At 44.0% G+C, this 24,251-nt stretch overlaps 1 long non-coding RNA gene across 1 annotated transcript in view; it reads right to left on the bottom strand.

Annotated features, from left to right (window-relative positions):
- Positions 1 to 2,145: 2,145 nt before the first annotated feature.
- LOC141083972 (uncharacterized) overlaps positions 2,146 to 24,251 on the bottom strand; it is a 39,519-nt gene continuing 17,413 nt past the window's right edge. Inside the window, exons 2-3 of the long non-coding RNA XR_012230877.1 lie at positions 3,018 to 3,244; positions 2,146 to 2,308 (exon numbers count right to left, since the gene is read on the bottom strand). This is a non-coding gene — a long non-coding RNA (uncharacterized lncRNA). The remainder of the gene's footprint in view (positions 2,309 to 3,017; positions 3,245 to 24,251) is intronic.

Raw genomic sequence — 24,251 nt, forward strand, 5'->3', positions numbered from 1 at the left:
CTGTTGTAGCCTTGGGATGCCTTTTGACTCATGCAGCTCGTCTCGGGGGGACAGGGTAAGTGTTGCCGTGGACTGCTGACCATAGGACTGTACTGGAGAAGAAGCTTCCCCACGAGAGGGTGGTGGAGGACAATCTTCTGGAATGTTCTCCATCAAATACGTCCTTTCTGGAAAGGTGGGCACCATTCTTTTGCCTCAGAATTTATATCCACGTCAGAGTCTTCATCCTGGAAGTGATTCAGCTTGTTGGCTGGTGGAGGAGGAGGCAGCACTTCTGTCCAATTCAGAGATGGCATCTTCAACGGTTTTCCCATTGACTTCTGTTTGCCAGGTTTTCTCGTCTTCAGTTGTCATGTAGTAGCCGTCCGGCTCTACGACCTCTCCCATTTTCCATATTGTCTTCCTCTGGCTGCTTCTTTGGCTGCCACGTCTGCTGTTGATGCCCCGTGTCTCTACTGTGTTCAGTTTTCCGTGTGCCTTGACCTTCAGCAATGCCACCACTTTTAGTAGTTGAAGAGTGTCCAGCAGGTCTCTAATGGCTCCATGGTGCTTTACGGTCGATCCGCTTGCTGTGATGAAGTTTCTTGCAGCCCAGATGGGTCCGAAGTCGGGTGCCATGTCATGCGAGTACCTGGAAGTTTTTGTTCTTCGCAATCTGGCAGGTCTTTCGTCAGCTCTATCAGCTCCGCTTCTTGGGCTCTTGGGCTGACAACCTTCTGGACCATAGAATGTCTTGATTGCTGGTCGCTGCACATCCCATGTGGAACCTTCCTTCATCATTTGCAAAACTGCAGCCATCTACGGTATCTTGCAGATTTTTCATCTGAGGGTCCGTTTCCGCATCCCCCCTTGGGAGTGGGATGAGAAAAAGGAGGACATAGAATCCATTTCCATTGCGAAACATGTATGAATTTATTAAACAAAGAGAAGGACACATATCAAAGATACAGGATATTACAAAATTAAGTAAAATGGGTAATCACATAAGGCCCGATACTAGAAAAAACAAACAAGTAGGCAGCCTGTGATGGGAATGGATATCCGGAATCTATACCACAAAAATTGATGATGTAAAATAATTGAACAATGAAATGTAGTTATTCTACCAGCCAAAGGAGTATATGCTAGGATATATTAGTGCAGAGGTCACCAATAAAACGTAATTTCTCTTGGGCATTATTATACCATACATATAGCCTAAATAAATAGTACTGGTGATACCAATAAAAACTGCACTGGATATAAACAAGCTGGCATGTACCACCACTTGATCTATGCAGGGTTCCGCTACATAACATACGATTAGTGTGGCATGTGAGTAGAAAATTATGTGGAAAGAAACAAAGTGGGCTTAAATAAGCTGGATAAACCTACCCATCATGTCCAGTTATATACCAGGCGCCGACCTGTATACCCCTACGCGCGTTTCGCGGTATGCAGGACCGCTTCCTCGGGGGGCGTGGCTATTATGATGAACATCCCAGTTATATGACTGGCTGGGAAAAGTCACCTGACTACCGTGAGCCTATCATGGAACGAGCCCCACGCATGCTCATATCTATTTGTAACGCCACTTATTAGTCAGCTGGCGTCATCCAAAAGCGGCCAGCATCTGACCGCTACCTAGGTAACCGCCAGGACAGGCGAACAAAGTAAACAGACGCCACGTGAGGGCGGCCGGCGCTAGACCGCCACACAGGCAGCGTCCGTCCAACGTGTTTTCTTTGGCTCCATGTATAGCGCGCGTGAACTCAGCCATAACAGGGTCACGGCAACCAGATGACTGAACCCGTATGAATAAGAAATGAGAGGGTGTGGGGAAAGGAATGAAAAGAGGGAAAGGAGGGAGAGGGGGAGGGGAGGGGGGGGGGGAAAGAAAAGGATGGGAGGGGGGAGAAGAGAAATGTGAATGAATGGGAGAAAATGTTTAAACTGGTCAACCATGCGTGTGCTGCCTGTAAATGGTGTCTACTAGGGAAATAACCAATAAACAAAAAAACAAAAGACAAAAGATGAACAACAAACAAAAAAAAAAAAAAAAACAGAATGGCACATATAATAATGCAACCAATAAAGGATGAATGCAATGCAAGACAAAATGAGAGGTAATGAAATATCACCATAAGACATATTCTTCCATTCGCACCAAGTCCTCTATTTTTCTACTTTCTGTAGATAGTGTGCCAAGACATAGGTGTATATTGTCGTGAGTTCAGTGATGAGCTTGCCACGTAGATGACCATGCCGCATGTTGATTGCGAGATAGTAAAATTCCCAATACAGGACATCAACGAAAGAGTTATGTTATCTAAAGCCAGGCAAATAACAAATTAAAAATGAGTGCAACAATCCAGAAACACTCATAACATAAAAAAGTGCGGCACTGCCATGGGCGCGGCCTGTGCCCCCTCTTTCGCTGGCCTCTTCCTGGGGCACTGGGAGCGGGAGGTTTTTGCGGGGGAGGGGGGGCAGGCCGTTGACCATGTGCAGTGCTGGCTGCATTATATTGATGATTTGCTCATGGTGTGGCAGGGCTCCAAACGAGATCTTCAAGAATTCATGGAGAGCTTAAATAACAATGGGTACAACATTAAATTGACTTATACTTGCAGTAGTTCTGAGGTGGATTTCCTGGACATCAAGATTCGGGTGGACAACACGTCCAACCTACAGACTGATGTTTACAGGAAGCCCACCTCAGTGAATTCACTTCTCCACGCTGGATCCTGCCACCCATGGGCAACCATCAGGGCCATCCCGGTTGGTCAATTTTTGCGCATCAGGCGCATCTGCTCTTCGGAGGCAACATTTTTGGATCAAGCTGGGGAACTTAGAGATCGTTTTCTCAAACGGGGTTACAGTCGACGCTGTGTCAAGAAGGGTTTTGACAGAGCAAGAAAAACAAACCGACTGGCCCTACTACAACCAAATGTCAATAAGAAAAAACAAGAGCAGGGCTGTGTCAGATTCATTTCGACTTTTAATGGGGGATGGAACCAAATGAAGGACATACTCACCAAACATTGGAATATTTTAAGGACGGAGGTCTCATTGATGAATATAATCTCTGAGCACCCGCTCATGACATATCGTAGAAGCCCCAATTTGGGGGATATGTTGGTACGTTCACATTATGTCCCACATATCAAAAATCCTTTTGATTCCCGTGGTCCTCCTCTGGGATGCTACCCTTGCGGTAACTGTATCGCATGTAAAAATATCGTACGGACATCGTCCTTCCAATCTGTAGATGGAACAAGAACATATTCAATTAGACAACACATAACTTGCAATACTGCACAGGTCATCTACTACGCTACGTGTGGGTGCCCGAAAGTGTATATAGGCCTTACGAGCCGCCAATTTAAACTACGTGTTCGCGAACATGTCCGTGACATCTTGGCGTCCAAAACAACCACTGATCTGACACAGCTCAAAACGATACCTAGACACTACAAACTTGTACATAATAGCGACCCCAAATCTTTTTCAGTGAGAGGCATCCAACACGTCAAAAGTGGTATCAGAGGCGGTGACATCAAACGCCTTCTTGCACAGAAGGAATGCAGATGGATCATGGTCCTTGGGACCATGACACCACAAGGGCTGAATGAATCACTCAGTTTCGCGCCATTTTTGTGATCTATAGCTTTATTATTTTTTATTTTTATTTTTACTTTTTCTGCCTGCCATCTCTAGATAGGTATCTCTCTTTTTCTCTTCCCCTGTTTTTAACTCTTCACATGTTGTTTTTATGTTATGAGTGTTTCTGGATTGTTGCACTCATTTTTAATTTGTTATTTGCCTGGCTTTAGATAACATAACTCTTTCGTTGATGTCCTGTATTGGGAATTTTACTATCTCGCAATCAACATGCGGCATGGTCATCTACGTGGCAAGCTCATCACTGAACTCACGACAATATACACCTATGTCTTGGCACACTATCTACAGAAAGTAGAAAAATAGAGGACTTGGTGCGAATGGAAGAATATGTCTTATGGTGATATTTCATTACCTCTCATTTTGTCTTGCATTGCATTCATCCTTTATTGGTTGCATTATTATATGTGCCATTCTGTGTTTTTTTTTTTTTTTTTTTTTTTGTTTGTTGTTCATCTTTTGTTTTTTGTTTTTTTGTTTATTGGTTATTTCCCTAGTAGACACCATTTACAGGCAGCACACGCATGGTTGACCAGTTTAAACATTTTCTCCCATTCATTCACATTTCTCTTCTCCCCCCTCCCATCCTTTTCTTCCCCCCCCCCCCCTCCCCTCCCCCTCTCCCTCCTTTCCCTCTTTTCATTCCTTTCCCCACACCCTCTCATTTCTTATTCATACGGGTTCAGTCATCTGGTTGCCGTGACCCTGTTATGGCTGAGTTCACGCGCGCTATACATGGAGCCAAAGAAAACACGTTGGACGGATGCTGCCTGTGTGGCGGTCTAGCGCCGGCCGCCCTCACGTGGCGTCTGTTTACTTTGTTCGCCTGTCCTGGCGGTTACCTAGGTAGCGGTCAGATGCTGGCCGCTTTTGGATGACGCCAGCTGACTAATAAGTGGCGTTACAAAAGATATGCGCATGCGTGGGGCTCGTTCCATGATAGGCTCACGGTAGTCAGGTGACTTTTCCCAGCCAGTCATATAACTGGGATGTTCATCATAATAGCCACGCCCCCCGAGGAAGCGGTCCTGCATACCGCGAAACGCGCGTAGGGGTATACAGGTCGGCGCCTGGTATATAACTGGACATGATGGGTAGGTTTATCCAGCTTATTTAAGCCCACTTTGTTTCTTTCCACATAATTTTCTACTCACATGCCACACTAATCGTATGTTATGTAGCGGAACCCTGCATAGATCAAGTGGTGGTACATGCCAGCTTGTTTATATCCAGTGCAGTTTTTATTGGTATCACCAGTACTATTTATTTAGGCTATATGTATGGTATAATAATGCCCAAGAGAAATTACGTTTTATTGGTGACCTCTGCACTAATATATCCTAGCATATACTCCTTTGGCTGGTAGAATAACTACATTTCATTGTTCAATTATTTTACATCATCAATTTTTGTGGTATAGATTCCGGATATCCATTCCCATCACAGGCTGCCTACTTGTTTGTTTTTTCTAGTATCGGGCCTTATGTGATTACCCATTTTACTTAATTTTGTAATATCCTGTATCTTTGATATGTGTCCTTCTCTTTGTTTAATAAATTCATACATGTTTCGCAATGGAAATGGATTCTATGTCCTCCTTTTTCTCATGATATTGAGAATCGTCTCCATTATATTTGACTTCATGAGGCATTACTAAGGTATTTTACTTTTGCATTTAATAGGATGTTCTTTTGGAGTTTTTTTCACGTACACCCCTTGGGAGTGGGAGTAGCAACAGGTAACGGCTGAGAGCACTGAAGAGTGATGGAGAGCAGCCTTGTCAGGAGGGCGTGTGCTGCGGGTATTGTTTTCATGCATGAGGGCCCCCCCCTTCCAACTGGATCCAGGCCGGCTGAGAGGCAGTCTAGAGGCCTCTGGTTTTCCTCCATGGGTCTGTTTTAAGCCTGGCCAATAGCATGACCTTCTCCATCTTGGTCCTTCTTTTTCCGTTTGGTCAGGACGGGATGGCTTCTCGTACTCAGTGAGGCCTAGAGTTGGCGCAGAGACTATGAAGTCTTTCAGTTTCCTGTACGAGATGAAGGTTGCAATGCGTTGATGCAATTATACAGAGGCTGCATTAAGCCTGGAGCACCAGGGATCCAAGTTCTGCAGTACGAGACTAGACTAAGGAAGGCCTGCATCTTCTGAGTTGTTGAGGGAGCCATCTTCTCCTCCGCGGTCCTCCGGTCATCTGTCAAGTGTTTCGTCCAGTGGGCGATACGGTGTCTCCAGGAACTTGCTTTTGACACCACTGGACTCTGTTTTGCAGAACTTACATTGCTGCACCATCAGGCAGAGTAGAGGAGGCATGGAAAACGCTGTGCGGGTAGCGGTGTCGATGACTTCTGCATGCTCCGCAATCCAGTTGATGGGGATGGAGGACAATGCTCTGGCGAGCTGTGAAAGGCTGTTCCGGGCCCTCTTGGGCCTCACTGTCCATTTGTTCCGCACCCCCCTTGTGCGTTTTCATTTCAGGAACTGGTCGTCCAGGTGAGGGGGAACATTGAGGGGAGCTTCGGGCAGATCCATTGCCGTGAGCACCATTGCTGTGGCTGGCACGTTTGTCAGCAGAGTGTGCAGATCTGGCACAACTGGGGTTTCAAACATGGTTGCTTCGCTCACAGCCCTCAGGTTATGCACCATTCAATCTGGTCTGGTTCTCCTTTCACAGTCTTCCTCTTGATCGAGAGAAGATGGGACTGCATGATGATTCCCGTGGGTGAGGCGGCTCAATCTGGCCTTGCTCTTCACAGTGCCGTGAGTGACTCGCAACTTCTGGCACAGGGCCGGTAGGAAAACAAACCATTTGCAGGGGTCCTTTTTCGTCAGAGGTGACGTTCAGCTGAGCTTTCTTGCTCTCACAGGGGTCTTTTTGCTGGGGCGTCTTCTTTACCAGCCAGCAGCAGTTCCTTTCACCCAGCTTGATTTCAGGTCAGCATCTTGTTAACCAATTTGAGGAGCTGAGTGGCTATCTTCTGGTCCAGGGCCTGGATTAACTTCAGGGAGCACCTTCAGAATCTTGTCCAAGATGATCCTCTGGCGCTGGAGCCGGAAGCAGTGCAGCCATTTCACGAAGCGGGTGTGGTCTCTCTGGGTTGAGAGTTTTCCTGGCCCATGCCAAAGTTCTTAGGCCATTTCTTGAACAGCAGTTCCACTTAGACCTTCAGTTGGTCAGAGGCAGTTTAGCTCTAGGTGAAGAGCAGCGGATGCTGGGCCTTCTGAGCGTCCGGGGTTCCAGACTTGAGTGACACCCATACTGGCGCAACTTGAAGTCTCCCTTGGGCCATAGGCTTCTGGGTGCTATGTCCAGCACCTCCTTGGGTAGGCTTGCACCGGTTGTTCGAGTGAGGCTCTTGTAGGGCCACCAGCATGGGCATGATTGATTCTTCTTGGACCTGAGGTGGAGAAGAGGTCAAGGTCACATCTTCATGGGAAACTTTAGTCACCTTGAGTTCCTGCAGTTGGTTTGCGTTCATCAGGTGGGGTGGGCAGGTCTCGTCTCCACCGTAAACTGAAACAGCATAGAGTATCCTGGCTGTGTCCACATGCTCAGAGGCTTGCGAGCTGGGGAACGTCTGTCTTGACCTGCAGTCCCCATATAAGACACACAGTGCTCTGACTGGTGGGGTCGAGGATTTTCACTTCTGACTGCACCAGTATCCACAAGGAAAGATATGACAGCCCCCAGTGATTTGAGGTATTGGGTCCGCTGATGGGGTTTCACATGTCAGGGGCGTGACATCTGGCGGACTTGGTTTGCCTCTGTCTTATGGACAGGGTTCTTCATTGTCTTTTGTGTTTCTTTCTTGGCCTATTCCTCTGCGTGATGACCTGGGTTGCTGGGGTGCTGTGCACTGGTTCCGGAAATGGCCAAAGTTGCCACAGTTGAAACACTTGACAGGTCTTCTGTCTATGCAGGGAGGTTGCTCCTCCACGTCACTGGCCATCACGGGAGGGCCTGTCCTCCGTACTCCTGGGAGGGACTCAATTCTTCTGGCTACTGTAAGCAGGACATCTACTGCTATTGTCCTGTACTCAGGCCTGGCCACTATCAGTAGTTTCTTGATTGGTTCTCTTAGTCCATGCACAAAGGCCTGTGCCAACATTTGTCCAGGTACCTGATCATGAATAGTGAAGCCTAAAATTTGGAATACTTGCCCCACTCTGCCATGAAACTCATCTACAGACTCTGTCTCGGCTTGGCTCATGTTATGCAGGCTGAGTGTTTGTTTGGCGTTGGCCCACTCTCTAAGCTGTTCAATTAGCTTTGATCCTGATTCCCAGGAATGCACATCTAATTCTGATGGAAGCTTGAAATGTTCCTTCATGATTGGCCAGAATGTTTCACCTGCTTTAATCTCCATTATGGACCAGAGATCACTCCAGGTTGCAGCATATGTCTGCTGGCTATACTGCATTCTTCGGTAAAATGGCATGGGGTCCATATCTGGGTCTGGCAGGTTTTTTAGAATACTGAACACCTGACTAGGGGTGAAGGGCACATAGTGTAAGAGTTCTGGCTCTATCTGCCCCTGCCTCCTTGGTGTCTGTGAGTTTCCCCTAGTACTATGCAGCATAATCTCCTCTTCATGTTCATCAGAGGAGGAACTGTGCCATTGTGTGATTGTCTTTCTGTGTGTGTATAGCACTCCCCCTTCTGAAACTGCAACTCCGTGTGGCACATAGGATCTTCAGTCTCAGCAAGTGCAGTGTCTGATGGCCCACACCTTCCTTCTGCTATCTGTTGTATCGGGAGGACACCTGTGTTGTCATGTGTGGGGAGTGATTCACTTTCTTCTCCCGGTGTTATAACTGTCTCTTTAGAGAGAGTGCCCTGTGGAACTAGGGACACCTCATTGTCTGGATCTGGCACTGGGCCAGCGGGTGACGATGAACTGAGAGGTGGGAGAGGAAAAGAAAGAGAGGGAAGGGTGGAGGAGAGATTTGGAATAGGAGGAGAAGTGAGAGATAGTGGAGGAGAGTGGGGAGGAGACAAAAAGGGAGGAGATGGTGAAGACAAGGAGAAGGGAAGAGGAGAGGGATGAGAGGTGGGCGTTGTTGATGAAGATGGAGAGGGAGGAGAGATAGGAGAGAGAAAAGGAGGAAGAGGAGGAGGGATAGGAGGAGAGATAGATGAGAAAGGGGAAGAGATTGTGAGAATAGCAGACATAGAGGGAGGAGAGAGATGGGAGGAGGGAAGAGTGAGGAGAGAGGAGATGGGGGGGCGGACTGCTTCCCCCCCTGCCATTACAGAAGGCATTCTTAGACCTGTGGTCCTTCTCAGACGGCACAGATTAGCATGCCGCTGAAAACACTTTTCCTACACGTAAAAAAACAATCCTTTCTTGTTCACACTATCTGCTATCACCTTCTGCGCTGTTAAATCCTCTGTCACTTTTACAAATGCAGATGGCAATTACTAGCTACTTCCCTTTTTCCTTTCAGTACATCATACCATGCTGCAGCATATGGAGCTGCCCGTAGAAAATGACATGCTTAACTTTCTGAATAACACCTACTGTGTCTGTTTTAAAACTGAAAAAGGTGATTAAAACTTTAAACACTTTAAACACTTTAAAAACTTTGCAACCCCTTTTAACCTGCTTAAAAGGGAACAAAACAAGAATATTTAGTGAATAACCCAACGCAGGTAAAAATTCTATTTTTAACAAAACTGAAAGGAAGAAGTGAAAACTAAACCTAAAAAACTGATAAAATGTCACAAAAAGTGGAAGAAAACTAAAAAGAGATAAAAAGGGAAAAATGATTTTTTTTCTTTTTTTTCCTTAAAAAGATTTTTAAAGGATGAAACCCAAAAAATTGATAAAATCAAAAAGTATATAAACTTTAAAAATAAACCACTTGGAAAAATAAAAAAAAAACAAATACAAGTACACTTCCAATAATAAAAGGGTTAATGCAGAATGCAGGCACCCAACTTCCTCTTTTTATGCCTGCGTCTCTGTAAAATCTGAGAATAATGGAAAACCAAAAAAAAACAGACTGTGACTATGGTGGTATACTCAAAATGACCCAGCTTTCCCGAAAATTCTCATACTACAGTAACAAAAGCCTCTACCAAAAATGCAAAATAAAACATAAAATAGGGAAAGCAGAGTCCAAAATATAACAATATGAAAAAAAAAATATATATATATATACATATATATATATATATATATATATATATATCAGGGGCACACCCTGCAGGCAAAAGAGGAAGTTTACAATAAAAAAAGGCAAAACTCTTTCTGCTTCAGATCTTCGCAGAAACCTGCAATGAATTCACATATAGACGTCCGGGGAGAGAGATCGAAATTCCTTCTGTGACACGTCAAACAGCTGCTGACAACCGGTAACTGCCAATCACCCGTGGTGCTTTGGTTAGCACCGGGATGTATCACCCTCCGTCTGCTGGGAGACGGGCGCCGTGATATCCCACTAGATTATCACCCCTCCGTGTGCACCCGGGGACCGTGGTAATCTCTCCAGTGATCAGTCTGTGATATCCCTCCAGTCTGCCAGCCTCCGCTTGATGCGGGGATGTGTGACAGCCGAGGGATTCACCTGTGATACCTCCTTGAAGCTGACACCTCCGTGTATGTGTGCGGGGACAGTGACAGCCGTGGGATTCATCTGTGATACCTCCTTGAAGCTGACACCTCTGTGTATGTGTGCGGGGACGTGACAGCTTTTTCAGAGGAATTCACCTGTGATATCCCGTCTAAGTCAAAACCTCCGCGTGGTGCTGGGACGTGATCTGACTTAGTCAGAGAGACTCAGTCTTGTTATCGGTGTCTCAGCAGCCACAAATCAAGTCACAGTCTCCACCAACTCTCTCACCTGGATCTCAGACACACAGGATCACAGTAGACACTTAGCTTATCCCAGGGTTTGGATTTGCGCGTGGACTTTTTTACACTACCTGGTTTGGTGACCACACTGACCGGCTAGAGTTGATGACCCAGACTGGGCACAGGGAACATTCAAGTAAGATAACTAGATTTTCTTACCTTACTTATGTAGTTGCGCAAATCTCCGTTCCCATGAGCCAAGACCTTGGCCGGCACCTCTGTCCTCTCCGGTCAGCAGGATCCCCGTGCGTTTTCGTCCACGGCCTCGAGTTGGGCGTCAAATGATGTGGATTTTTTGGCTGGGTGACTTTATCCCTGTGCATACTGTGACCTGTTCTGATTAGACAGAGTCTTATTGAGTGCTCAAGGAAGGAAAGACGCCACACATTGTTAGCAGCAATACCTTCCAGCAGAACTCTGGAAGTTTATTCATATTCATGGTCTTTTATCAGTTCGTATAAAGGAGTGGTTACTCATTAACATAAAGGCTTTACTTCTTAGCTAATTGGTCAGTTTAAATGCATGAACATATATGGGTGTCTGACCTGGGGTTACTTAGACACCACATGATTTACTGTCCAGAGTCTTGCACTTGTCAGCAAGTCTCCAATATCGGCCGGACCACCTGGCCTGAGTTCCTCATACCCTATGTCTGCTAGATATTTCTCAAGTCACAAGACAATGAGATGACTGGGTAGCAGGTTATTTCCACCAACTAGTTATAAGATTCAAACTGTGAATATGTATCTGTGTGCATATAAGAATATATAAGAGTACATAAGTATATAGCAGTATATGGAGTATATAGCCTCTAGAAGGCAAGTGAGATCTATATGAAATACATATACATATTTATTTCCATAACACTAACTGTAGTGATCAGCCCAGATCGGCTGCACACGAAGGTAGACAACAGAACACTGTCTCTTTAAGACCCTCACTGGTTTAATAGGAGTGCTGCATAAGCCATTGCAGAGTTATTAAAATAAAACATGGCCTTCCTAACCTAAGGAAAAAACAAACAAATCAAAACATACAGCACAGTCCATGTGGTTGCGGGAATCGGTCCGCTCAGGAGAAAAAACAACATTAACATGTTTAGCTTCCTTGTCAGGATACCCAGCACTGGAGCTCCACACTCCAGGCCTATCGGACACTGCACTGAATGCCTCTGGAGGTTGACTACTTAAATCCAAGACCACACCATGGAGTGGAGATAAGGTGGACAATATCCCACCCGCTCTATGGTTGTTCGCAAAACCCAGCCTTTGTCACAATATATATATATATATATATATATATATATATATATATATATATAGTAGCGGTTCATACTCACTCAGTTGTGGTTGAGTTATGCACATGAACCGGTTTCATTAAAATCTCCAGGTAGGTTCATTAAAACTCCATAAACATACTTAAGCATCAGCAAACACAAGATAACCTTTTCAGGCACAAAGTGAAAACACAAAGTAAAAAGTCCATACAATATTGTGGGTTCGCCCTGTCAGGATAGTGTCCAGTTCTTAAGGCCTTAGGACAGACCAACACGCAGGAGATCCACTCATCTCCAGACCCAGACACCGAATGAGACACTTAGTCTCCATTTTATCTGCCAATCCATGCCCCTGGGGTGGGAATATGTGAGCAGTTATTAGCATCCATCTCTTTTGACTGCTTGTAAAACCTAGCCCTGTAATGCTTTATTAACTCTTTCAGCACTATATGTGCTGGAGTATGCTTTCAAAGCTTACATCATCATAACAACCTCAATGATACATATCTCCCCTCAAGGACCTGTCTGTCTGGCAGCCACCTTGCAATATATATAAACCGAATTTTCCAGTGTTTAAGATGACTTTTTAACCCCTGAAAATCTTCTTAAAAGTCAGGGGTCATCTTATACGTTGGGTGTCATCTTATAGGGCGGATGCGGAGCAATGTGCGGTCACCACATATGGTGGGTGGGAGTGGTCCCGAAGACGAGGTGAAGGGGCACCTCACCGGGAAGGTGTGAATGAAGTATCCCTATTACCTCATTGCGGCAGCGGTGCTCTGTGCGGCTCTCTGTGCAGTGTGGGGGGCTCTGTCGGCATTTCGTCACAGCACCATTGCTGTGATGCGGTGGCCTCCGGGAAAAAGGCCGCTTGGGGCGGCACATGCTCAGATTCAGATCTCCTCCTGGGAGACGAGATCTGAATCTGAACATGCGCCGCCCCAAGCGGCCATTTTCCCAGAGGTCACCGCATCGCAGAAATGGGGCTGCGGGGGTCTCCGGGCTGTGAAGATATGCCAGCGGAGCCCCCCACGCTGCACAAAGCCGCCACCACCGCCCCCCCAGCACAGAGAGCCACACAGAGCACCGCTGCCACAATGAGGTAGTAGGGATACTTCACTTACACCTTCCCGGTGAGGTGCCCCCTCACCTCATCATCGGGACCACTCCCCCCATCATATGCGGTGATCGCACATTGCTCCGCACCCGCCCTATAAGACGACACCCAGCGTATAAGAAGACACCCGTCTTTTGAGAAGAGTTTATATTTTAACTGGAAAAGTTGGGGGTCCTCTTATACGCCCAGTTGTCTTATAAGCCGGAAAATACGGTATATATATATATATATATATTTGTGTGTGTTTATGTGTGTATATGTATATAAATGTATATATCGATATCTATATATATATAGAGAGAGGGAAAAAGAGAGGAAAGTGAGAAACACAGAGAGAGAGCATACTAAATCACTGGACAGAACTTTTTCAGAGCGGCTGACAAGTCTAGGTTCTGCAGTATGTTATCATTATTCCCTTTATTGCATCGTAGTGTACTGTGTGGACTCAGTTGACACCTCATAATGACTTCAAGATATGTAACAAAACGCACTAGTTCTGCAAGTGTACATTGTTTGGCCCTGGAGCACTGGAATTGTGATTAATCACTCATCCTCTTCTCTACTCACTTTGCTGGCCTTCTTTTCATTGGCAGTAGAACGTGACAGCTCCGATTGCTACATAATATTTAATATAAACTCTAGTGAAAAAAAAATAACCCACCCCACAATCCCATGACAACACACAATCATTAGTAAGAACACTGCAGAACATCACCATGCCAAAGACAAACCTGGCGAAAACAGGAGGAAAAAAAAAACAGACAGGAGAAATTGTAATTCAGAGTCATAGGAGGATGATTGGATTTTATTACTGTTTAGAATGTGCTGTTACCATGAAATACAACATGTGCCGGTCAGGCCCAACAATGGCAATGTGCACTTACAGAATGAGAAGAAACTGTTCACATTCCATAAAGGGGAAATGAGAATAAAAACATGAATCAATCATATGAAAATGTGATATATATATATATATATATATATATATATATACACACACACACAGTCCCTCAAACAATTTGATGCCCCACTCGCAGTCTGATTTGCCATGCACAGTATGATCCTCCACAGTGTCAACACAGCATGATTACCCCACAGTAGTCAAGACATAATATGATAGCACCCACACTAGTCGGCTCAGTAGGCCCCCACAGTTTTGCAGGCCTACATTAGTCTAGATACAGAATGAGAGCCCCACAGTGGTCCCCATATGGTATAATGGCTCTATAATAGTTCCCACTCAGTATGAACGGCCCACAGTAGTCCTCAAATAATAGGATGGCCAACAGTAGTCCCAAAATAGTAAGATAGCCCACACAGTATAATGGCCCATATGGTATTAGCCCCAAAGTTTCCTCCATATATTATGATGTCTCCACAATATGAGGGCAATACAGTTCCCCTCATGCACGTTGATAGCACCACAGTTCCCCAACACAGTATGATGATCCTATAGTTACTCCCACAAAATATTGGGGGTCCTATTCTCATCAAATCCTGAATCCTGGCGAGTTCACCAGCAGACCTCATTACTTCATCGGCTGACAATTGTGGTGATGTCATCGCACTTGGGTATGCACAGGATGTAAGGATGACATTCTGTGTGTCCCCATGCCATTCTGTAGGCCGCAAGTTTAAAGTGACCTGCAGATTACAGAATGGAGAGCATTAATACAGAAAGGCTATGGTTCCCAGCACTGTTGCAAGGTGTAATTGCATTGGCATTTTACCATAAAGATATAAAAATGAAATCTGGCACTCTTGAATGCAGTATGAAAAATATGAGTTTTTATTCATCAAACCAATCCCAATAAAATAACGTTTAAGTAATTAACATCGACTTTCATCAGGTGGATTGCTCTGTGCAAAAGGATACAATAGGTAACAGCGCCAAGGAATGGGGGTAATGAAATAAGCCCTGTGGAAGTTGCGCCTCTATTCATTGTAAAAAATCATAAAGACCTATAATTATGTATAGGAGCTGCAGTAAAACAAAACAACAGAACGTTTTTATTAAATAATCATTAGAAAAGTTGTTTCTTTTTTATTTTAGATAAAAGGTAGTAACAAACTTTTGGTTGTGAACATTTACATTTTACAGGAAATATTTCCACTTGGTTTTTTTTTCTAAATCATTTCAATGACTTTTTCATATTTTATGATTTAGGACAGATTTAATTTGATGGATGCTGCATATCTATATATATAAACCTGAGTGTATGTATGTGTGTGTGTGTATGTATCGATCCATGCCCACTCCATTTAGCCCCGCCCATTCCGCATATCCATACTCACTCCACACGTAAAGCCCCGTCCACGCGGCCCTCATTGTTAGCGCAGAATGCTCCTTGCAGCCATTCTGGGATTGATGCTGTGTGTGGATGGATCTCTGCAGATCGTGATATAGAAGGGTTAATGATTTGCCTTTAAATGCCTAACTGCTTTTAAATTCTTCATTTGCCTTTTGCCTTTCATTTATGCTTATGACACTGCAGTTTTGGCTGTCTCCTCTTCAAGGGAAATACGCTTCTTATCATATATGTTCTCAATAGTCAGCCACAACATGTTCTGGGTATATTATAAACAAGCTATGACCCTGAAGTGATGGTGGGGGCCACATGAGCGCCATAGAGTTACATATTGTTGTAAATGGTATAAACGTTTGCCTTGTGTTTCATTACGCCAAATAAAGTGATTTGCCCACGGCCCGTGTGCAGTCTCTTTTGTCTCCAAGCGCTTGTAAATTAAGGGCGTAAAACTCCTAATTTGGCCTCACTGTTGATCTGGCAGACCTGACGTTGGTCAGAACGAAAACAGCTACGACACTCATGATCTGCAATCAAGCACCAGATGACATTGGTTGAGGGGAGGACGATGCCTGGAGGGTGTCTATGGCACCAGCAGGGCGCCAATTACCTGGGTAGTAGTGCTGCAGAGCAGAGCTGTCCACTGACTGTGGTGCTGCAGGTGTAGTGCCAGCTCTGCCCACTCCAGCCTCGCTACGTACAAGAAGAGCGGCATTGCATATGCCCGAGAGTCTCCCCTATTGCTAGCATTACACAATCCTTTCTGGGAAATAGTGCTGTAGCATTTAGTCACCCAGGCAGCAAGGTAAAAATGGCCTGGATTCTTCACTGCAAGAGGGGATTGTAGCAGGCAGATGCAGTCTGTGTGTGTAAGTGCAGGCAGCCCAGCACTGATGTCCTCGCTACCTGGGCAGCATGATGGGTATGTCCCCCTGACTAAAACTGGCAGAAGAGTTAAAGATTATTTAGTCAGTATTTTATCTCAGTATTTAATCAGTATTTTAAATCAGTATTTGGTCAGTACTTGGTATTTAATCAGTATTTTACCTCAGTATTTGGTCAGTATTTTACCTCAGTGTTTGGTCAGTGGTTTACCTCAGTATTTGGTCAGTAGTTTACCTCAATATTTGGTCATTATTTTACCTCAGTATTTGGTCTGTATTTTACCTCAGTATTTAGTCAGGGTTTTACTTCAGTATTTAATCAGTATTTAGCTCAGTGTTTTAGCATTTTACCTCAGTATTTTGTCAGTATTTTATCTCAGTATTTGGTTGGTGGTTATCCTCAGTGTTTGGTCAGTATTTTACCTCAGTATTTGGTCAGTATTTTACCTCAGTGTTTTAGTATTTTATCTTAATATTTTATCAGTAGTTTATCTCAGTGTTTGATCAGTATTTTGCTTCAGTATTTAGTCAGCATTTTACCTCAATATTTGGTCAGTGGTTATCCTCAGTGTTTGGTCAGTATTTTACCTCAGTGTTTTAGTATTTTACCTCAGTATTTAATCTCATTGTTTGATCGGTATTTTACCTGAGTATTTGGTCAGTATTTTAACTCAGTATTTGGTCAATGGTTTACCTTAGAGTTTGGTCAGTATTTTGCCTCAGTGTTTGGTCAATATTTTACCTCAGTGTTTCAATATTTTACTTCAGTATTTGGTCAGTATTTTACCTCAGTGTTCTAATATTTTACCTCAGCATTTGGTAATTATTTTACCTCAGCATTTGATCAGTATTTTACCTCAGTGTTGGTCGGTATTTTACCTCAGTGTTTGGTCAGTATTTTACCTCAGTATTTGGTTAGTATTTTAGCTCAGTATTTGGTCAGTGGTTTATCTCAGTGTTTGGTTAGTATTTTACCGCAGTGTTTGGTCGGTATTTTACCTCCGTGTTTGATCAGTATATTTTCTTCAGTATTTAGTCAGCATTTTACCTCAGTATTTGGTCTGTATTTTACATCAGTGTTTGGTTGGTATTTTACCTAAGTGTTTGGTCAGTATTTTACCTCAGTATTTAATCAGTGCTTACCTCAGTATTTCAGCATTTTACCTCAGTATTTTTCTTTTTTATTGCAATTAGTTCAATTTCTCTCGGGATCAAATGTTTTTATGTGCAAGATAATCATTATAATCATTATAATTTGTTATAACTTACCACAGTTAGTTATTATGCCAGGGCAACGCCGGGCTCTTCAGCTAGTTCACACAAAACAGTCTATTTGGGTTTATTTTTCTCAGCATAAACCGCCATGTTGCACATCACACACATAGTCCATAGCACTTCATAATATACGGCTTTAACTCGCAGTCCCTATACACGCCGGACTTCTTTGTCCTGTTACCGTGGGTGACTGCACATCGAACAGTTCATTAATGCCCACAGAACACAACAGGCACCAACATATGACATTAAGCTGCAGTCTCTAAACATGCTGGACCTTACTCCATCCAGCTACCATGGGTGACCGCATAGTTCATTAATATCCATGAAACATCGTAGGCACAAACAGTCTATTCCAATAGCAGATACCTGTCTGCCCATAACCCCTTGCCTGGAATTACCTTACAGGAACTCCTGCTCCACACGCTGATTCCTCGTCAATCCTGGTTCCCAGGGAAGCTGCCTAACTGGGATCAGTGTCCTGTACAATGCCTTGCTCACCAGGCTACCCAACAGTTCCAGACACTCAGAAGGACGGTAGCTTCCCCAACGCAGTGCCGTTCCAGACTCTGCACATACGCAGCCTCTCCATGTGCTTTTCAGGAAGTCTGTCCACACCTAGGTCCTTCTAACACAGGCCTTCAGGCCAATGGCCTCTCCTTGTGCTATTCAGGAATATGGTCCTACTCCCAGGACCTTCCAACATACCATCCAGGACTTACACACTGACCATGTGACCCAAACCATGGTCACATTATGCATCTGTATCCACCCCCATAGGTGGGAGGTGTGCGGTTAGCCAGTCTTGCCAGCTCACCAGCTAACCCTGTAAGCCACACTTAAAATGAAACACTTTGGGACTACAGGTCCCAGAACAACAACATTTCGGGCTTACAGTGCAGAGGACATCCTCTGCCTCTGCAACACATACTGGCCATTGACAATGATGCCAGTCACTGTCTCACCATCACAGTTACTCCTGTGACTGCCACGCACTTCCATGGCCTCAATACGCCTCCATGCGTATCCTGAGGAGAACATACAGCGCCCCTTAGCTGTAACAGGGGTCACTGCCTAACAGCACATTTTTAAATTCATATAGGACAATACAGGTTTGATGGGAGATACGATGATTTCTGATTATTTTTATTCAAAAGCATTTGAATCTCATTTGTATATTGTCCTGGGATTTGTGATATACCGTTGTTGATAATTAGTGTTGAGCATTCCGATACCGCAAGTATCGGGTATCGGCCGATACTTGCTGTATCGGAATTCCGATACCGACTTCCGATATTTTTTCAATATCGGAATTCGGCATCGGAATCGGAAGTTCAGTTGATTGACGGCCTGACGTCATCATGATGCGCGGTGTGTGCGCATCATGATGCGCCGTCATTTCGGGCCTTCCGGGGGTCTCTGCCGGCCTGCCGGGGGGCTGTGTGGACTGCCCGGGGTCTGTACCGGCCTGCCGGGGGGCTGTGCCGGCCTGCCGGTGGTCTGTGCACCCTGTGGGGGTCTGTACCGGCCTGCCGGGGGGCTGTGCCGGCCTGCCGGTGGTCTGTGCACCCTGTGGGGGTCTGTACCGGCCTGCCGGGGGGCTGTGCCGGCCTGCCGGGGGGCTGTGCTGATGTCCGGGGGTCTGTGCATGCATCGTCCGATGGGACTACAAGTCCCATCGGGCGATGCCTGCTACCATGACAGTGATTGACACATTAGCCAATGATGGGACAGTAGTAGTCCCATCATCCGGCTAATGTGTTAAATGTTAAAAAAAAAAAAAATACTACATACATACTACATGCATGCTACATACATACTACATGCTACATACATACTACATATATACTACATACATACTACATACATGCTACATACATACTACATGCATGCTACATACATACTACATATATACTACATACATACTACATACATACTGCATGCTACATACATACTACATACATACTACATACATACTACATATATACTACATGCATGCTACATACATACTACATGCTACATACATACCACATACATACTACATATATACTACATGCATGCTACATACATACTACATGCTACATACATACCACATATATACTACATACATACTACATATATACTGCATGCTACATACATACTACATATATACTACATGCATGCTACATACATACTACATGCTACATACATACCACATACATACTACATGCTACATACATACTACATATATACTACATGCATGCTACATACATACTACATGCTACATACATACCACATACATACTGCATGCTACATACATACTACATATATACTACATGCATGCTACATACATACTACATGCTACATACATACTACATGCTACATACATACCACATACATACTACATACTACATATATACTACATGCATGCTACATACATACTACATGCTACATACATACCACATATATACTACATACATACGACATATATACTGCATGCTACATACATACTACATATATACTACATGCATGCTACATACATACTACATGCTACATGCATACCACATATATACTACATACATACAATACATTCATACAATACATACATAGACATACAGTACATATAACATAGAGTAACATACTTACCAATACTTGTCACATTGTTCCCCGAAGCCATTGTCGTCTACGGAATAAATATTAACATAACAAACCACAAAAATACTCACCCACGATCCGAAGCAGTCCACGAGTGTGTCCCACGACGATCTTGGGTAGAGAACTGCAGCATCAGATGATGCTGCCGTTCTCTACGGGCTGCAGGAATCCAATGACGGAAGGTAGGTATCCTTCCGCACTGTATTCCTCCGCCACTTAAAAAAAAAAAGTCCCTAGTCTCACTTTATGCCATTGCTGTGTGGGAAATTCCCACACAGCAATGGCATAAAGTGAGACTAGGGACTTTTTTTTTTTAAGTGGCGGAGGAATACAGTGCGGAAGGATACCTACCTTCCGTCATTGGATTCCTGCAGCCCGTAGAGAACGGCAGCATCATCTGATGCTGCAGTTCTCTACCCAAGATCGTCGTGGGACACACTCGTGGACTGCTTCGGATCGTGGGTGAGTATTTTTGTGGTTTGTTATGTTAATATTTATTCCGTAGACGACAATGGCTTCGGGGAACAATGTGACAAGTATTGGTAAGTATGTTACTCTATGTTATATGTACTGTATGTCTATGTATGTATTGTATGAATGTATTGTATGTATGTAGTATATATGTGGTATGTATGTAGCATGTAGTATGTATGTAGTATGTATGTAGCATGCATGTAGCATGTAGTATGTATGTAGCATGCATGTAGTATATATGTAGTATGTATGTAGCATGAATGTAGTATATATGTAGTATGTATGTAGCATGTAGTATGTATGTAGCATGTAGTATATATGTAGTATGTATGTAGTATGTATGTAGTATGTATGTAGCATGTAGTATGTATGTAGCATGCATGTAGTATATATGTAGTATGTATGTAGCATGCAGTATATATGTAGTATGTATGTAGTATATATGTGGTATGTATGTAGCATGTAGTATGTATGTAGCATGCATGTAGTATATATGTAGTATGTATGTGGTATGTATGTAGCATGTAGTATGTATGTAGCATGCATGTAGTATATATGTAGTATGTATGTAGTATGTATGTGGTATGTATGTAGCATGCAGTATGTATGTAGCATGCATGTAGTATATATGTAGTATGTATGTAGCATGTATGTAGTATGTAGTATGAATGTAGCATGTATGTAGTATGCACGTTGTATGTATGTAGCATGTAATTTTTTTTTTTTTTTTTTTTTTTACATTTAACACATTAGCCGGATGATGGGACTACTACTGTCCCATCATTGGCTAATGTGTCAATCACTGTCATGGTAGCAGGCATCGCCCGATGGGACTTGTAGTCCCATCGGACGATGCCTGCACAGACCCCCGGAGCCTGCACAGCCCCCCGGCAGGCCGGCACAGCCCCCCGGCAGGCCGGCACAGCCCCCCGGAGCCGGCACAGCCCCCCGGCAGGCCGGCACAGCCCCCCGGAGCCTGCACAGACCACCGGCAGGCCGGCACAGACCACCGGAGCCTGCACAGACCCCCTGGCAGGCCGGCACAGCCCCCCGAAAGGCCCGTACAGACCCCAGAGAGGCTGTACAAGGGCAGGAAAGGGTTTTTCTTATTCCGATACCGGAAGTCCCATAGACTTGAATGGGACTTCCGGTATCGGAATCGGCGATACCGATACTTTTTTTAAAGATCGGCCGATACCATCCGATACGATACTTTGAAGTATCGGACGGTATCGCTCAACTCTATTGATAATTAATCTTTTTTCATCATTGGTACCTGCTTCAAAATAGGAAATTAAACTATTTGATGTTTGGGGGGTCTTAGATATTTCTAAATATTATGAGAATATGAGCTTGACGTCAAGTTATTGAAACCCATTTCGACAAAGTCAACATTTACACATTCAATCCATCATGTGTATGCTCCGTTCATGAGCTCAGCCTTATTTGCACTTGGTGTTGTATTCCCTGGGCACTGGATGTCTCAAGGAGACAAATGAAATGTTCTGTCTTGCTAACTCCTGCCATCTATCTTGTTTGCAGTAAATACTCTGTACTGTAATTTCCCTGAGTCATGCCTGGCCCTGACTATGTGTCTTCATTTATTGTAAATGCTGATACAAGTGCTGTTCAGATAATGATAGTGGAACAGAATTTCAATTCTTGGGATCACTATTTATATTGGAGATGTGCTAAAATGTAGCTTCTTTTTACCATTTCATTGCTATTGTCCTCTGAGTCAGTGGTTCCCGAGTGATTCTGAATAATAGATGGGATGAGTGTCTTATTTCAGTCCGTTCCAGATCTCATTCGGTTCTTTCCATTTCTCCTACACCATATCTGTGAGACACAACATATTCTGCTACAGGTTTCAGCCAATTGGAATATTTATCTTTTCATTTTATTTCAATGCCCTTGAAATACATTGTGGTTAGAGGTCAATGCACATTGGTCTGACTCCAAAGTTATTACAATTTCAAACCTCTAAACAGCCCCTACAGATAATCTAATATGCCAGTTAGTAAATATATTGTTCCATTTTGTTTGTTCAAATTAAAAGGCATTTATATTTAAAGGAGTTGTCCGGTCCAAATCGATAAATCTGCAGTCACTCTGTGTGACTGTAGACATATGACTCCCCCTCCCCAGTTCATTCACTGTGCGCCTCGGGGATTTTCCCATTTCAGAGCCAGGACCGGAGGGTATGTATGCATTATACATACTCACGGTCAGGGCTCGTCTAGTGGACATGGCCTCGCTCCATACAAGTGTATGGAAATGAGGTCATATACATACCCTCCAACCCTGGCTCAGAAACTGGCGAATCCCAGCAGCATACAGTGTGTGCGCTCGGGGGGATTTATAAGTCTGCAGTCACATAGACTTATCGATTTGGACAGGACATCCCCTTTAATAATCATTGACATCCCCGGTTTCCATCACTGTCTCAGTCATCTTCTCACTTATATGACTGCAATTCTGAAACTCTGGATCACATTGGGATTTATGTAGGAGGGGAAGTTACTTTTACATTATAAATCTTTGAAGTATCAGAATGTTCTTTAGGCTTTCATTGTAAGTACGACTTTCAGCTTGCACACATAGCCCAGTATGATCCAGAAAATGGGAATTGCAGTCTCGTGAGTGAGAAGAGGACCAGAGTGGCGCAAGAAACTGGGGAAGATGGTGATTGGTGACTATAGTAATGCACTTATATACAGTACACTAACATTTTTACAGTTTTAGACAATAAAACATTTCAAGGGAATGCTTCTTTAATGTTGGTATCATTATTAAAGAAGCCCTCCCATGAACTTTTTTCCCCTAAACCTGTGTATCTGTGCATGTATTGTAGTGTCAATGTATTAATATACTCGCATAATGCTATCTTCTCAGGGATCCAGTACTGCTCTGCTCCTCTTCTGACTGAAATGATTACAAAGCTCAGTGTGGTGTGATCTACAGAGTCTGAATAGCGTGAGAAAAGGAGCAGAACAGTGCTGGATCCTGGAGAAGACGACGGTAGTATAGTTACACAGTGACACTATAAGGGTATGTGCACACGCTGCGGAATGCTCTGCGGATTTGACCATGCGGATTTTGTAAAATCTGCAGGTAAATCTGCAGGTCAAAAGACCTGCGGTTTTATCTGCGGATTAGCCTGCGGTTTTGCCCTGCGGTTTTTCATCTCCACAATGGAGGAGATGGCAAACCGCAGCGGAATCCGCAGAAAGAATTGACATGTCAATTATTTCTGCGGTTTTGAAACCGCAGCAAATCCATGCGGAAAATTCCGCAGCGTCTGCACAGTGTTTTTTTTCCATAAGTTAGAATGCTACTGTACTCCGCAGCAAAAACTGCTGCGGATCCGCAGCGCCCAAATCCGCTGTGGATCCGCAGTAGAATCCGCAGCGCATGCACACACCCTTAAACATACACATATACAATGGTATGCAAAAGTATTCACCCCTCTCTTGGAATTTTTCGTGTTTTGCTGCCTCACAACCTGGAATTTGACTGTTTTGTTTAGGGTTTGCATCAGTTTATGTAAAGAACATGCCTACATCTGTGATCATTTGTTTTTCTTGTTTTTTTGTAAGCCACACAACAAATAGGAAAAAATAAATGAAAATTTCAGTGTGCATAACTATTCACCCACCTAAAGTGAGCACTTTATAGAGCCTCCTTTTGGTGCAAGTTGCTTTGGATAAGGCTCTATGAGCTTTCCACATCTTGCCAATTAGATTTTTGCCCATTCCTCAAGACAAA

This window comes from Dendrobates tinctorius, unplaced genomic scaffold, assembly GCF_039654945.1.
Source record: "Dendrobates tinctorius isolate UK_male_01 unplaced genomic scaffold, ASM3965494v1 ptg000022l, whole genome shotgun sequence".
Lineage (NCBI taxonomy): Eukaryota > Metazoa > Chordata > Amphibia > Anura > Dendrobatidae > Dendrobates > Dendrobates tinctorius.